At 45.8% G+C, this 15991-nt stretch overlaps 1 protein-coding gene across 7 annotated transcripts in view; it reads left to right on the top strand.

Moving 5' to 3' along the window:
* The first annotated feature begins 3677 nt into the window (after window positions 1-3677).
* The window catches only part of LOC138102868 (ubiquitin-associated protein 2-like), a 295204-nt gene continuing 282890 nt past the window's right edge, over window positions 3678-15991 (top strand). For 5 of the 7 annotated variants that reach the window (XM_069000627.1, XM_069000632.1, XM_069000630.1 and 2 more), the window contains exon 1: window positions 3678-3722. The gene's annotated coding sequence lies outside the window, so the exon portion shown is untranslated. Of the gene's footprint in view, window positions 3723-3986; window positions 4048-15991 lie in introns of those variants that run through there. The other 2 variants (XM_069000633.1, XM_069000634.1) reach the window with 1 other exon arrangement.

Genomic DNA, 15991 nt, shown 5'->3' with positions numbered 1-15991 from the left:
CTCCATATCTTCATGAAATTACAACGGGATACTCTGATATATCATAGCTTCAAAACAGAATTTCAGCGTTAAGCATCTCCTCTCTCTCTTCCCTCAGGTTTTCAGCTCTTCACAGCAATAAAAGGGTTAATCTCACCTCGGTCTTGCAGCTTTGCAGCTGGAATGTTGAATTTTTCTTATCGAAGTGGAGAGGGGGGAGAACCAAGCCGCTCTGGCTGCCCACGGCAAGGTGGGGGGGGGGGGGGGTTCCACGGCTGGAACAGGTCCATCGACTCCAAGATGGCCGTGGCCCGGCCTGGCCTGGCCCGAGCAGGGCCTGGCTGGGCCCGCTGGCCCCTGCACGGGGACCGCAGCCACCTGTCCCAGCACCGGAAACGAGAGAGAGAGCTTGGGGGGGAGTTTGTCTATTCTTAAGTGTGTATCACAGAGGCGGTCACAACTTTAAGTGGCTTAAAGAATTGTCCATATTCAAACTGGCCAGCAGATAGGTTCTGTCAGGTCACAGAGGAAGCTGTAAGCACCCCTTAGCAAGGACATCCCTTCCGGGACTATGCTTGCTAACCTATGACACCAAGATACTGTCTCTTGTGAAGTTTCTTCAACAGGAAGCTCAGCTGACACAGACCCTGCCTTTGGACTTTGCTGTTCATAACATCCAACCAAGAGATTGGATCCTAGTTAAGGAGTGGAAAGAAGCACTACTGGTAGCAAAGTGGCGTGGACCTTTCCAAGTGTTACTGACCACAGAAACAGCCATCAAGACAGCTGAACACAGGTGGATCCATCACACTCGGGTCAAGGTCTCTGAGGCCCCAGAGATTTGGACTTCCTGGCTGGAGGAGAAGGACGGGAGGCCGTGACTGACACTCCGCAGAAGTGGACCGGAGCAGTAGCCAGTGCATCGACATCGGGGGAAGCCTTGTGTGCCTACCCACAGACCGTCTGCTGGAATAGTCTGTATGGGCATCCCTCCTTTTGGATCTCCAGTCTTTGGGGGGCCAATCCTTGCTGTTGTTGTTTTCTTTATGTTAAGTGGTTTCTGTGCCTTCACTCGCCACAGGTGGTGTGGATGACAATGTGAGAATTAGATAAGGAGATTAGATTACACGATTAGATTTTTTTTTCTTAATATTAATAATCCTACTTTTATATTGTCAGTTAGATTCAGGCCAGAGGTAGGAGAATTGTTTTTTTAGTCCTAGGAAAAGAAGTAACAAAAACCTTTAACCTTAGCAATTGTTGGGTCAGGAAGGCCAGGAGAATTTGAAGACTGGCCATGGGTGGCTAGCCTGGTTGAACCTAAATGGTGGGTCAGCACCCTGAGTAAAGTCCATAATGGGATGGGATTTTGGGATGAGGAAGGGAGACCATGGTGACTTCACTCTTCTGAAAAAGGCATTTATTGTCTAAATAAAACAGGGGGCATATACATGGAAAAAAGTGTTTGTGACTGGACTTAATCTTTGGGTTTAGATTGTTGAACCCCCAACTGCCCTCCTTATGATTGTTCCAAATATCAAGGCAGATGGAATCAAATGCATGTTAAGCTCACTAACGGTAGCTGGGTAAGGTGTTCCTACCATAATTACCGAAAGGATTTTGAAGGCTGTAAAGCAGTGGGGAGGGACAGGTTTTTTGACCGCTTATTTTTAAGCTGCCCCCAAGATAATTCCACAAGTAGGATGCATGTTGTTCGTGACTATCAGTGGAAGTGGCAACACTGGAATGGAACTTGAACGCTTTTTAATAAGTTCTGGTCCAGATCTAACAAAACAGGTCTGGGATGTAACTGTAGGTGGAAACCTCATGTGGGAGCTTGGAAATGTAAATATTGTGATTCTTATGGTGGGCAACTATTGTTGGAGGACCATTAGGCCCAGGAAGCAAGCTGTATTTTGACCCACCAATTGATGATGAAAAATGGAAAAGCCCCTTTGCCAGTGGAACCTGGGTTTTGAAAGGGCATTATTGGATTTGTGACCAACATGCTTATTGCAGGTTACTTCCAAACTGGTCAGGGATATATTATACAGGGTATATTACACAATTGTTCTTTTTTTACTACCACAAGTTCAGGAAAATCAGTTAGGAATCAAAGTATATGATCTATTAGCAGAAGAAGTTCGTTAAAAATTAAATGACTCAAAGATCTGTTTGCAAATAGATGACAACAGAAAATTAGTAAAACAGATTAAAAAAAAGAAGAAAGCTCATGTACCAGTCCAAACATGGAACGCATGAGAAAAGATGGACATGTTTTCGTGGACTATGGGTTAAACTAATGCTGTTTTTCCTCTTATGTGGTATAGCAACTCTAATCTTTTTACCATGCATACCTTGTCTAGTGCAGCTCATTCAGTATGTGATCAAGGGGAAGGGGATAGAAGTAGTAGCCATGCCTACTGATCCAGAAATAGCTACAAAAGCACAGATAATGAGGTCACTGCAAATAATCACAAAAAAAAAAAAAGACCCAGGAAGAAAAAAATTAGGTCAATGGTAACTAAGGTTTGTAAAGACAATTACTGAGAAAATAGGAAGGGGAGGGATTGAAAGGAATGAGAGGGATGTGTCTTTACAAACAAACTGTGGGCCTGCTGGTAGATAAAGCCAGATACTGATAGGTGAAAGAAGCAATGGGAGGAACCATAAATTCCAGAGGAATTCCACGAATTGACACAGACTGTTGCTCACCCAAGGCTGTACTAAATTCCTGGACTTAGGGAAAAAGGACAGAGATACAAAGAAAAAGAAGGGGGGGGGTGCACATTAGAAGGGGGTCTGTATTAGGCGATTTGGGAAGTCTGTACCTCTCAAGTGCCTCAGTCAATGGGGAAAGAGAGAGGGAAATGCATCCGGGAAATTAGGATAAAAAGGAGGCTGTGTCCTCCAGCAATTTAGGAGACCCCATGGCCTCTCCCTTTATTCAAATAAAGTAACAGGACTCCTCTGTCTCCTTTTTGGACATAAACCTCTGACATCATGGATTAATTTTCCTGACAAACATAATCTGGCACTCTGAATGATCTTTAATCTGTGACATAAACGACTCCTGCCAAAATCCTGGAGGGCAGAAAATAAAGGCCACTTTTTAAAAGAAGTAAAGCCTAAAAAACCCAGATCTCCTAGTTTGAACTGCCCCTTTGACCAGTGAGAGGTACTGAACCACGATTCTGAACATTCACCCTGTTCCTAAGCCCATCCCACCAGGGCCCAGGCTGCTCCCTAGGGTGCTAAATCTTTGTCTCCCTGCGGCCTGACAGAGATCTAAGGTGGGGCCGCCTGTCCCCGCAGATGCCCTTCCCGGTCGGGCTCCGCTGGCGTATCAACCCTCCACGGAGCGACCCCAGGAACGGCTGCGGCCTTCCCTCAGAGTCGTCCGCGGAGCAGCCGGAAACGGCGACGAGCCAGTGCCCGGCAGACCCCTCATGGAGACGCACCCTACACCACCTCCCCTCAACGCAGGTTTGAAGAGGTCTAACCAACCCCTCCGCTGCGCGGGTGTTTGGGGAGAGGGGCAAAGCCCCGGTCATATGCGTGCCAGGGTAAGCGGAAGGGCCGGTAAAGAGTGAAGTGCGCGGAAGAGTGTGCTGTGTGATGTCACGTGACGTCGCGTGGCGGGGGAGAGGCCTCGCGTGTGCGTGGGGAAGGAGGGAGGAGCCAGGCAGGTGGTCACGTGACGGTGGTGGGCGCCACTGCTGCTTTGTGAGCACATTGGGCAGGTATCGCGTAGGGGGGTTGAGGCTGCCTCCTGCGGGGAGGGGGGGGGAAACTGATGGATGGGAATGCGCGCGCGCGCGCCTGCCCCCCTTCTTCCCTGCCTGCCCCGTGCGCGTGGTGGCTGCGGTGGTCTCTCGCGCCCAAGGGAGGCCCGGTGCCCCTTCCCAGCTTAACGGTCCGGGGGCGGCTGTTAGACCCTCAGCGGTCTGAGGCCCTAGGACGGGCCCGCCGCTTAGGGCCGGTTCCTCATCCTGGTGCGAGCTTTAGTCCGGCGGCGGGTGTCTACTGGGACCGCCCCTCCCCGCCGGGCCTGCTGCCCCTTCCCAGGTGCGGGGGGGGAATGGGGGTGGTGGCGTGAGGGGAGGTGGCTCTGCCCTACTTATGCTGGCGGCCGCTCGAGGGAAGCTTCGCCCTACTCTAAATTACTATTTCCCCCCCCCCCCCCCCCCCCCCCCCCAGTTCCCTCAGGGGCGCGGTTAGGGGCCGCTGAGTAGGCCGCGGTTGCGGGTAGCTCCTGCCCTAGTCTGGGTTCGTGTGGGGAGGGGAAGCCCACCCGGTGGGTGTCGACAGAGGTAGATTACTTTTCTGCTCTTTTCTATTCTAGAGAGGAGGTCTTGCACCCCCTTCTCCTCATTTCTCATCTCGTTACAGCTGGGGGGGGGGGGCGGTTCTCTCCTGAAGGGTTTGTGCTTCTCCTGGTTCCTTGGGCTTGTGGGTGTAAAGAAAGGGCGGGGGGTGCAGTGGACCTTTCAGAGAAGTGCATCTGGTGGAGGGAGGCGTCTTTGGGCCTCTTTCTAATCTCGAGTTGGGCCAAAGGAGGGCTGGCAGCATGGGAAGGGAACCAAGTGGGTGAATAACTATTGATTTGTGCCTTTTGTAGGGTGTTACTTTCATGTTTTCTTTCTGAATCTCCTTCCCCGGTGCTCCCTCACTAGTGCGGTAAGGCAGCTGTGTCGTGGTCACAGCTACAGAATTCACTGATGGTAACATATTGGCAGCAACACTAGGTTACTCGAGGACATGGCAATGAATGAACTGTTATTTCTGTTAACCATTTCTACCTAGTCTTTCCTCACCCCTGACTATGTGTGCTTGTTGAGAATTGCAAGTCAGTGCAGGGCTTTATTATTGGACTGGCTTTTTTTTCATTTAAAAACGAAAAAAGGGCTCTTCTGTGTCTGCTATTCTTGCTGAAGAAAATTATAGCAGAAAAGTGAACTGGTAGAAACCCTTCTGCAAGAAACTGCATGTAGAAAGGGACCTGGTGCACCTTTGAGCTTGGTGCATGGACATGCAGAGCCCCCTTGGTTACCTTCAAAGGAACATGCAGTCTCGTGGAACAGAAACTTCAGGTTTGGTGTGGAGCTATGTAAGGAGAAGCTCATGAGGGCCAGCCTGCTTTGTCTCTAGCTACCAAGCAGTAATCGGTCCTTAGTAATCTCAATTTGAGTGAATGCTTATAATACAGCAGCAGATCAAGGTGTGATAGCCTCTGGGGTGGTGGTGGTGCCTGGTGAAAATGGAGTGGCTATTCTGGTGTGAGAGCAGCTGTTTTCAAGAGGAGAAATCGGAGCTGGATGTGAGGGGAGGGGAAGCAGCACTTGTCATTGAAACAGAGCCCTTCACAACAAATGGTAGCAATTCAGCCTTCCGAGACTTTGCTTTTTTAATATTTACTAGGGCCTTTTAGCAATTCCCTCAATATTGATACCTGGGCCTGATTTTTCTGTGGTGGTTTGATCTAACTTGTTTAAAGAATGTATTTTTAACCTTACACTAGATAACTTGAAAGCAAGCAAGGCTAAATCGCTTTGTAGCATTAATGATGTTTGGGACTCCTGGAAGGTTACATTGAGAAACTGGATTAACTAGTGTAAATCAATTTTGTGGAAAATGAGGCAGCTGTGTTTATAACCTCAACAATTTAAAGGAGATAGGGAGGAGTGGGAATGGGGTAAGATCTGTTCTAGTTGCAGTTTTATCAGTATGTTGATTTTTTTTTTTTAAAAGTATTTATAGTAATAAAACCAAAAGGCATGGAAATTCAGAAATGTAGGCTGTTTCACTTGCATTGTTTTGGCCAGTCCTCAAAAAAGCTCCTGGTGCCATGAATCGCAAAAGGATTTGACTATTCAAGAGGACTTTGGAGTTACAGACTCACCACTAAAATCTAAGGAAGCTAGGGGAAAACTCAACCAAAAAATCTTGTTTGTTATCAGGAGTGTGTGTGTGGTTTTTGGTTGCTTTTTTGTGGTGTGGTTTTTTGTTGTGTTTTTTTTTTTTTTTTAGTTTTTCTAATTTTTAAGGTACCTTTATAGAACTTAGGAGCAGATTTTTGGTGTTTTATATTTCTTTCATGGATTTCTATGTGATGCTTTCCTCATAGAATGCCATTTCTTGGTATGTTTTACATTTGTTACTGGTATCCCCCTAGTGATACTTACTGATTGTAGCAGAATAGTATGTTGATTTAGTGCTTGAGAAATGTATGTATCATGGACTGTTAATATTCTGTTAATAATTAGCATTGATAGTATTACTAATGACAGTAATATTTACTTGCAATTTCAGTGATGTTTAGTACCAGTGCTTGAATAGGTACTTCGTGAAAGACTAGGAATACAAATGAGTATATTTTAATCTTTTTTTTTAAATTTATCTTTGTTTCTTATTTGGTTAAAGCACATGAGCAGGACTCTGAAGACCTGTTTTCTGTGCCTGGGTCTGCAAAAGCCTCATATGACCTTGGTAAAAGAGAAGCCAAGTGACTTGTCCCCTTTGTAAAATGACAGATTAAAGAAACTTAGTGTTGTATTTGTATACTTCAAAATTATTGAATGGAAGGTGCTAGAGGAAATATAAGTGTTGATATTCTGCCTGAGCTTTTTGTTGAATTTATAGTCGGGGTTTTTTTCTGATACAATCTGCTTGTTTGTAGCCCCTTATGTCCTCTTTGCTGCTCAGAGACCTAGTTTTGACTTGTACTGTTTTTCATATAACTTTCCTAATCAGGTTATGCTCATTAAAGTGAAAGCCAGGATGAAAGGTTGTGAAGTAGCTCCTTTACAATTGCCTCAGGTTCATATTTTACAAAAATAATACAGATGGTTTCTCTGTTTTGCTCTGACATGAAAGTCCATACTCTAATTTTGGCCATCCAAACTGGGAGTTTGTTGGAACTACCCATCTGCCTGGGGCTCCTGCAGGCTGTTTCAGGTGTGGTACCCTCATCCCTTTTCTTCCCACTACTTTGCAATGCTGCAAAGATTAAACAGTGACTAAAGACAGATTAGAGGTGATACAGTCTGATGCCTAAGATCTCATGGCTTACTCAGCTTGCTTTTACTATAGCATAATTATTTTGCTGAGCATATTGTTTTATTTATGTTCCCTCTAGACTAAAGCTTGTAAGATAGCTTATGTGAACAACTTTGCTCAGCTCCCTTGGAGTTGTTTCTACTCTTGGTTCTCTTGATTTTTTTTTTTTTTTGTCCAGCTGTCTTTGTGAAAGCTGCAAGACACTGTGGCTTCTTTTGAAGGTAAAATTGCCAAGCTTTTTTCCCTTCCCTCCCCAGCTTCTTAAATCAGTCTTCCAATAGATGAGCTCGGAGGAGTTCTTAACCTGGATGTATGTAGCATTTTGCATTAAAAATGATGAAATGTTTTCCATATTGAGAGATTTTTGATCTTTCTCAAGACTTAAGGTTTGCTCAAAGTAGTATTTATATTGTAAACTTTATGGTTGGGGTGGAGTTTTTTTTGCTTTATTGTACAGGAACCACTGTTTATTACAGATCCGCAAAAGATGCAGATTCAATGGAATTTGTGTTACAGGATCATTCACTATTTGAATCCAAAGTTAAATGGAGAAAACACAAACACTTTCTTAACCTCTAGATTTAAATTATTAGGTTGTACTTTTTTTAACCTGGTTTAATGGGGGGGGGAGTACCCATCTTAATCTGTTAGGCAGCCCTATAGTTGAAGGTGTAGAATTTAAATTCAGTAGCCATGATCATATTCCTAAACATTTTTAATGGTTAGCTGTAGAGAGAGAAAGTTTTTCTGCAATTTTATTCTGTGTGGTATAGGCTTCATCTAGAACATTTTAGTTGTATTTCTTATAACTAAAATACTGTTCCTGGTGATGCCTTTTCCTGGTGTTAAAATCAAGAGTCATACACGGTTAGAAGGGGAAAAGGGATTTTACTTTGGTATTTATTTTAAGGATCCTTAGGTGCACACGTCCAGGTCATATGCATCGAGATGCACCCCACTGAGTGTATCCCCAAAGATCGGGTATAACATTATAGGTTTTACTAATTAGCATATCTATCAAAGATTCCCCAATGAGAGGCTAAAGTGAGCCCCCCTCCCCAAGGAACCTTCCCCTGGATGGCTCTATCTTGGTTTACAGAATGTGTTCTGGAGAGGACGTTGGGGTCTGGGGCACACTGATCCCTAGCTACGAAGCTTCTAAAATGTTTAGACTCTTAGCTTGACAAACAAGTCCAAGAATGTAGGCAAAAAGCACTAGGAATACAGAAGTTGTAAAAAGGTATAACAGGGGTATAAAAGAAAAGGCAAAAATCTTCATGGCATCATTTCCCCCCTTTTAGAGACTAACAAAACTCTATCTTGTCTAGTCTCTATTCTTTACCTGCAGAACCGGTTTACACAACTGTCTGCTTCAAAGGAAATTACACAGATAATAACTACAATTACAGCTATTATGAATATTTCTTTTACCCAGGCTCAGTTTGGTAACCATGAGGTGAGGGTATCAAAAATATGATCAAATTTTAAAGTGTTATTTCTAGAAGCTACTTCATGTAGAATTTGAGTTCTTTTCCAAATTTAATCTAAATCTTTCTTAATTCTTCCAATAAAATGTCAATCAATGGCCAGTAACCCCTCCCATCTAGGGGTGGTAACTGAGTACAGATCCAGCAATTGCTCTTATTAAGAATTTTGGACACATTTTGGACCACAATCTTATGCAAATCATGCGGTGAACCCTGAACCATGGTTACTAGTTGGGCAAACAGCAAACATGTAAAAAACAGTTTAAACTGCATCTTTCTGATTTGTATCAGTCTCTGTCTTCTTGGTGATTTTGGGAGCAGAAGCTTTCTTCATCCTGGAGTAGTAAATCCACGGTCCCTTGCCAGCAACCTTGACCGCAGTAAAAGTGGTCAGCAAAACTTGGAATGGTCCCTTCCACTTGGCTTGCAAGGGGTCGCTGTCCCACCACTTGATGTAGACCCAGTCTCCAGGCTGGAATGGATGAGCAGCTGTGTCCAATCCTATTGGTTTGGATAACACAACAAATCTCTGGAGCTTCTGCAAAGCGGAACTCAGAGCCATTAAATATTTCTGCAAATCATTTTTACTTCTCATATTGTCGCGGGTTGGGTTTGTAACCGGGCGGAAACACCAATTTAGTGTAGTGGTTTGGTCTAAAATACTCATTGCTGTTTATCTTCCGTGAGATAAGAATTAGGAGAAATGCAAAGCAGGCACCAACTTGAATGAATATAAAGAAGTTTATTAACAGACCTAAAAGAAGGAAAGGAAAAAAAATTATACCACCTTCAGAACTCTCCTCCTCCCCCCACCTTCCTCCCTTCTCCCACTGACAATGTAAAGACAACCCTTAAGATGTTCAGTCTGTTTACCACTTCCATAATAACCTTGTTCAGTCCATTTAGAAAGAGAAGTCTCTTCTTGCTCATGCTATGAAAACAGTATCACACCGAGACAGCCACCCACTTCCAAATATTGTTCAGTCCATTTAGGAAGAGGAGTCTCTCTGCTTGCGATGTGAGTCCCTTCCCCCAACTTGCAGCTTTTCCCGCAACTGGTTTCGAGGGTCCACTCTTTAAATGTTTCTGGGGTACAATTTTAAGGTTGAGCTGTTCAGAAACAAAGAAACAGAGGCCCTTCTCCTTCCCTGGGAGCAAAAGGTCTTCCTCATCTTCATCATTAGGACTATCTCTGGGAGCATCTCTAGGAATTGAGGTTTTTCTCCTTTCCTCTTTGGAGCAAAAGTCCTCATCTGGTTCATCTGGTTCATCTCTCTCTCTGTCCAAACTTCTCATGAAATTACAGCTGCGGCAGCATCTGCCTATTGCTTACGAGTTGAACACTCCACCCCCCATATCTTCATGAAATTACAACGGGATACTCTGATATATCATAGCTTCACAACAGACTTTCAGCTTTAAGCATCTCCTCTCTCTCTTCCCTCAGGTTTTCAGCTCTTCACAGCAATAAAAGGGTTAATCTCACCTCGGCCTTGCAGCTGGAATGTGGCTTATCGCTGTTGGTCACCTGACCTCTGCCGGACAGAGGTGCCGCTTTGCTGAATCTTGGCCACAGTGGAGGGGGGGGTTTCGAGCCTCTCTGGCCGCCCACGGCAAGGCAGTGGGGGGGGGGGTTCCACGTCTGGAACAGGCCCATGGCTCCAGGCTGGCCGTGGCCCGGCCCGGCCTGGCCCAAGCAGGGCCTGGCCGGGCCTGCTAGCCCCTGCACGGGGCCTGCAGCCACCTGTCCCAGCGCCGGAAACGAGAGAGAGCTGGGGTGGGAGTTTGTCTATTCTTAAGTGTGTATCACAGAGGCGGTCACAACTTTAAGTGGCTTAAAGAATTGTCCATATTCAAGCTGGCCAGCTGATAGGTTCTGTCAGGTCCCAGAGGAAGCTGTAAGCACCCCTTAGCAAGAATATCCCTTCCGGGACTATGCTTGCTAACCTATGACACATATGAATTTCCCCTGGGATATGTGGAACCTGGTATGGCCTGCCATATAATATTTCATAGGGACTGATGTCCCTTTGCTTTGGTTGTATGTGGACTCTCAGCAAGGCTATAGGCAGGGCTTGAACCCATGTCATGGATGTCTCTTGACAAATCTTGCAAATCGGGGTTTTGAGGGTCCCGTTCATGCGTTCCACTTTGCCACTTGCCTGGGGCCTGTATGGTGTGTGCAGGTCCCAGGTAAGTCCCAAAATCCTGCTAACTTCCCCAACCACTGTTGCAACAAAATGTGGTCCCCTATCTGATGACATTCTCAAAGGAACCCCAAATCTTGGTATTATATGATTGAGCAAAGCTTTCACTACTTCTTTTGCTGTGTTGGTGCGACAGGGGAAAGCCTCAGGCCATCCACTGAAGGTGTCAACCAGTACCAGTATATACCTGCATCTCTCTTTGCGTGGCATCTCAGCAAAATCTATTTGCCAATAATCTCCCGGGAGATCTCCTGTCTTTGTCACTCCTAACACAACTCTCTTGCTTGTGTCAGGGTTGTTTTTACAGCAGGTTTCACACTTGCTTGTTACAGATTGTACAATATCAGTCATTTCTCTCTCTATCACTACTTTCCTCAAATGTTTTAAAAGATTTTCTGTTCCCCAATGGGTACTTTCATGCTCTAGTTGGGCTATTTCCCGAAGGATCAGGGATGGAACTACGACTTGTCCTACCAGGGTAACAGCCCACCCGCCTTCTTTGATTTCAGCCTTAAGGAACTTAATTAATTTGTGATCCCTCTGATTGTATTTTGGGGTAAATGATGACAGATCTATCTCTTTCTGTGGTACCACTGCAAAAATGCCTTTTTCTGCAATCCCCCTTTGCTGTTTTGTCAGCAAAATGATTTCCCATGGGCATGCACAACACTGAAGGCATATTTGGAATCAGTCCATATGTTCACCTTCTTCCCCTCGCTCAGTTCTAGAGCTCTTGTTAGTGCAATGAGTTCAGCTTTCTGTGATGATACATCTGGAGGCAAGGCTTTTGCCTCAATGATTTTACCTGAGGTGGTTACGGCGTAACCGGTCATCCTCCTACCGTTTCTCATGAAGCTGCTCGCATCAGTGTACAATTCCCAGTCTGGATCTTTCAAAGGAACATCTTTCAGGTCTGGTCTGCTGGAATAAGTTTCCTCTGTTGTCTGCAAACAATCATGCTCAGGCACACTGTCGAGTAATGTGGATGATAAAAACATTGCAGGGTTTACCACAGAAGTTGTCTTTAGAGTAACATCATCTTGTTCTAACAACACAGATTGGTATTTGAGCATCTTGCTAGGGGAGAGCCAGTGTCCCCCCTTTTGCTCCAGCACATTTATCACTGCATGGGGTACATACACGACAATGTGCTGCCCAAGTGTGAATTTATGGGCCTCCTGTATCAGAAGGACTGTTGCTGCCACAGCTTTCAAGCATCCTGGCCAACCCTGGGCTACATTGTCTAGTTGTTTTGAGAAATAGGCCACAGCTCTTTGCTGGTCTCCAAGGTGCTGTGCCAGTACCCCCAGAGCAACATTCAGTTGCTCATGTGTAAAGAGTTCAAAAGGTTTAGTCAAGTCCGGCAGCCCCAGAGCTGGGGCTGACATCAAGGAATGTTTCAGCTGTTTAAATGCAGCCCTGGCCTTCTCTGTCCACATAATTGTCCCCTTTTCAGCTGCTTTAAGGACCTCATATAAAGGTTTCACCAGTATACCGTAGTTTGATATCCACAGGCGGCACCAACCTACCATTCCCAGGAAGGCCTGCATCTTCCTTACAGTATGGGGCTCTGGAAGTTGACAGATGGCTTCCTTCCGTTCTCTGCTGAGTTGTCAATGTCCACGGAAAATTTCCAGGCCCAGGTATACTACTGTTTCCCTGGCAACCTGTGCCTTCTCTTTTGAGACCCGATACCCACTTTGGCCCAAAAAGTTCAACAGACTTACAGTGAGCTCGATACAGTCATCTCGTGTCTTGGCCGCTATCGAGATGTCGTCAACATACCGGAGAACTGCTCCTCTTGGTTCTTGTTTCCTCCAGTCCTCAAGCTCCTTTTCCAGCTGGTTTTGGAATATGTTCGGGCTGTTTTTGAATCCTTGTGGTAAAACTGTCCAGGTGAGCTGGGTCTTCCTCCCTGTTTCTGGATTCTCCCACTCAAAAGCAAAAAGTTCTTGGCTATTCTTATGCACAGGAGTGCAGAAAAAGGCATCCTTGAGATCTAAAACTGTGAACCACCCTAATTCATTTGTTAGTGTTGTCAAAAGTGTGTAAGGATTCGCTACCACTGGGTGTATGTCCTCTGTTATCTTGTTGATTTTTCTCAAATCCTGTACCAACCTGTAGCTTTTACCATCAGCTTTCTTTACTGGCAAGATTGGTGTGTTGTACCTGGATTCACGTTCCACTAACAACCCAAATTTGAGAAATTTTTCAATCACAGGTACTAATCTCTTGCGAGCTTCTAATTTCAGAGGATATTGTCTTTGCCTTACTGGTGTAGCTCCTGCTTTGAGTGTGATACTCACAGGTTCAGCTTTTTTGGATCTCCCAGGAGAATCATTGGCCCACACTATTTGAATGACAGCCTCTTCAACTTCTTTGGGAATTTTTCCATGGCATTCCTGTACAAGTATAGCAGCTGCTTCGATTATTTTAGATTCTGGGATTATAACTTTCACTCCCCCCTCCTTGGAAAACTTAATTTCTGCTTCCAATTTTTCCAATAAATCTCTGCTGAATAATGGCATTGGGGAATTTGGCATATACAGGAACTGGTGAGTGACCCAGTGTTTTCCCAATTTAAATTTTAAAGGTTGGAGAAAAGGCCTTGTTTCACTTACCCCTGTAGCTCCAATCACATCCACAGTGTCTTGACACATTTTATCTTTTAAAGTATTTAACACAGAATATGTTATTAACTCAACAACCACCCATTTCTGGTATCGCTTCAGCTTTTCCATTTGTTCTGGGACATTAGGATCCGAGCTAGGGTTTGCCACGGGATAGATGTCATTAACTGACCCTTGAAGACTCCCAGTTGCCATTTGAGTTTCTATAGCAGATATAGCAGGTTTGTTGACCATTTCTCTCTGTGTTTTATCCAATCGTTCACCTAGCATAATATTTAGATCACCCCAATCTGGGTTTTGGGTTTTTATGGTCATTTCTACACGCATAGCTACTCTCTCTGGGTTGTCCCATCACCTGTACTTCCCAATTGAGTTTTTCCACTGCTGTAATTCTCCGAGGGAAGACGGTGTCTTTATATAAATGACTCCTTGATTTCCCACAGCCTGTCTCAGAGGTGTGTGTAATACAAGTTCTTTCTCCCCCCCTTTACCTGCTTTGGACTTTGTGTGTTTAGCGAAGGGACTGACTGCTTTCATAGCTTCTCAGGCTATCCTGCCCCTTCTTCTACCACCCTCTCTGAGAACCATCTGTATCAAAATCATCCCATTCGCTTTTAATTGAAATTGGTTCATTGGTTTTAAAGATTGTTCCAGTCGAACGTTGATGAGGAACTGTCTTGTTTTTTGCGGCAGTGGAGGGGTAGGGAGGCAGGGGCTGCAAGCAGCTTCTCCCATCCCTAGCTCTGCAAGAGGCACCTGGGTCGGGGCCATCCTGTCTGCCCTCAGCTTTAACATTGGCCGCGCCGCAGGGTGAGGAGAGCGTGCGACTCCTCCTGTCTCTGGCTCAGAAACTTGCAGTTCTCTGTATCGGGGAATGCTGCCGCAATTGCCCGTGTCCATTTCTGCTTTTACTTCCGTGTTCAGAGTACTCGGGGAAAGGTGGCCAGCCTGCCCCTTCCCTTTCCCCATTCCCTGTCTTTGCCTCTGGAAAGGTCAGGGGGCAGCAGCCAGTGTGCACCTTCTCCGTCTCTGGGGCGGTCAGGGGGTGGTGGCACACCCCAATCTCTCCTGCCTCTGTGCCCACCTTCCGCCCCTGACAAGGCTGGGGGTGGGAAGGCTCTGTGCCGCTCCTCTGGCTTGGAGCTGGCCGCTCGCCCCTTCCCCTGCCCCTGCTTGGAACGTGGCGGAGGCGGCGGCGGCAGAGCCGCCCCCATCCCCACTTGTGCGGGCTGCCCCGGTGGCGGAGGCGGCGGTGGCAGTGGCAGAGCCACCGCTCCCCCGTCCCCTGCCCCCACCTGTGCGGGCCGCCCCAGCGGTTGAACAGGGTGGGGAGACCCCCCCCTCCCATTGCGCAAAGCTGGTGCTACCATATCTGTATCTGTCATTTCGATTTTTCTGTCCATATTAGTATATGAGCTAGTTTGCTGCAGCTTTTTCTTTCTCTTTTTCCTCCTCAAAGTCATTTCCATATTACTTTTCTCTACTACACATGCTTCTTCCCTGTTCAGATACATAGTAACAAGTTTTGCATATCTTAGTTCATCAAACCTACATAATGATCTCAATTCTACCATCAGGTCATTAATGATGTTATTTTCCAAACTCCCATAGCGAGGCCAATTTCCTCTACTTAATTTTAAAGTTGACCAAACCCGTGTGGACAGTCTGATCAATTCTCGGGTATCCAAAGTATTTTTCGCCCTGTCAGCCATCTCCAGTGTTTTATTATCAGCTCTAATGGGCTGTTAGGAGGGATTTTTTCATTCACACCATCCATGTTTGCTCACAGACAGAAAAACTCTGCCAGAGGGAAGCTCTTATCTCCGTAATTCAGCCTGCAATCTGGCCTTGGAATTACGATTTCCCAGGCAGTTTATCTAGGTTACTATACAAACACTTCAAAACAGCACTTTAAAATACTAAAAAGCACCTAGTTTTAGCAAGCAGTAAATGCGCGCGCGCGAAAATCTGGTCTCAAAAGGATTCGAACCCACAACTTCCCGACGTTCCAACCAACCAACCTCTGAGCCACTCCTGCGGCTGCATGGGGTGGCAGCCTCTGGGCTCCTGTGGACTCCACGGAGGGCGTCCCCTCCTTTCCACAGTTTGCAGGGGAAAAGTTTAAGCTTTCCCCTTTCGTGGGCTTCTATGCCCCCAATCTTTCCAACCCCCTTGGAGATCTCCTTCCCTAGTGCTAGCACAGTCTTGGTAGTATCGATCCCCTTTTCACTCACCTCTTTCCGTGCTTCTGCCTTTCTGTGCTGGGTCCTAAAGTCCTGGTCACAGTCTTAGATTGTTGCTCCGGCCCCTCTGTAATTTGCTGGCAAAGAGAGGGGCAAAGCAAGATGTGTTCCAACCCAAGACTGCGATTTTCAAGGTCTTTAGTGTCCCTTCGTGGTCGCCAGCAACTGATGCCTTTTCCTGGTCTTAAAATCAAGAGTCATACACGGTTAGAAGGGGAAAAGGGATTTTACTTTGGTATTTATTTTAAGGATCCTTCGGTGTACACGTCCAGGTCATATGCATCGAGATGCACCCCACCAAGTCTATCTATCCTCTCTCCCTCTCCCCCTCCCCAACATTGGGTATAACATTATAGGTTTTACTAATTAGCATATCTATCAAAGAT

This window comes from Aphelocoma coerulescens (genome assembly GCF_041296385.1).
Source record: "Aphelocoma coerulescens isolate FSJ_1873_10779 chromosome W unlocalized genomic scaffold, UR_Acoe_1.0 ChrW_unloc_scaf_3, whole genome shotgun sequence".
NCBI classification, from domain to species: Eukaryota; Metazoa; Chordata; class Aves; order Passeriformes; family Corvidae; genus Aphelocoma; species Aphelocoma coerulescens.
The sequence above is the reverse complement of the archived record's forward strand: the minus strand, read 5'-3'. Positions and strand labels throughout refer to the sequence as shown.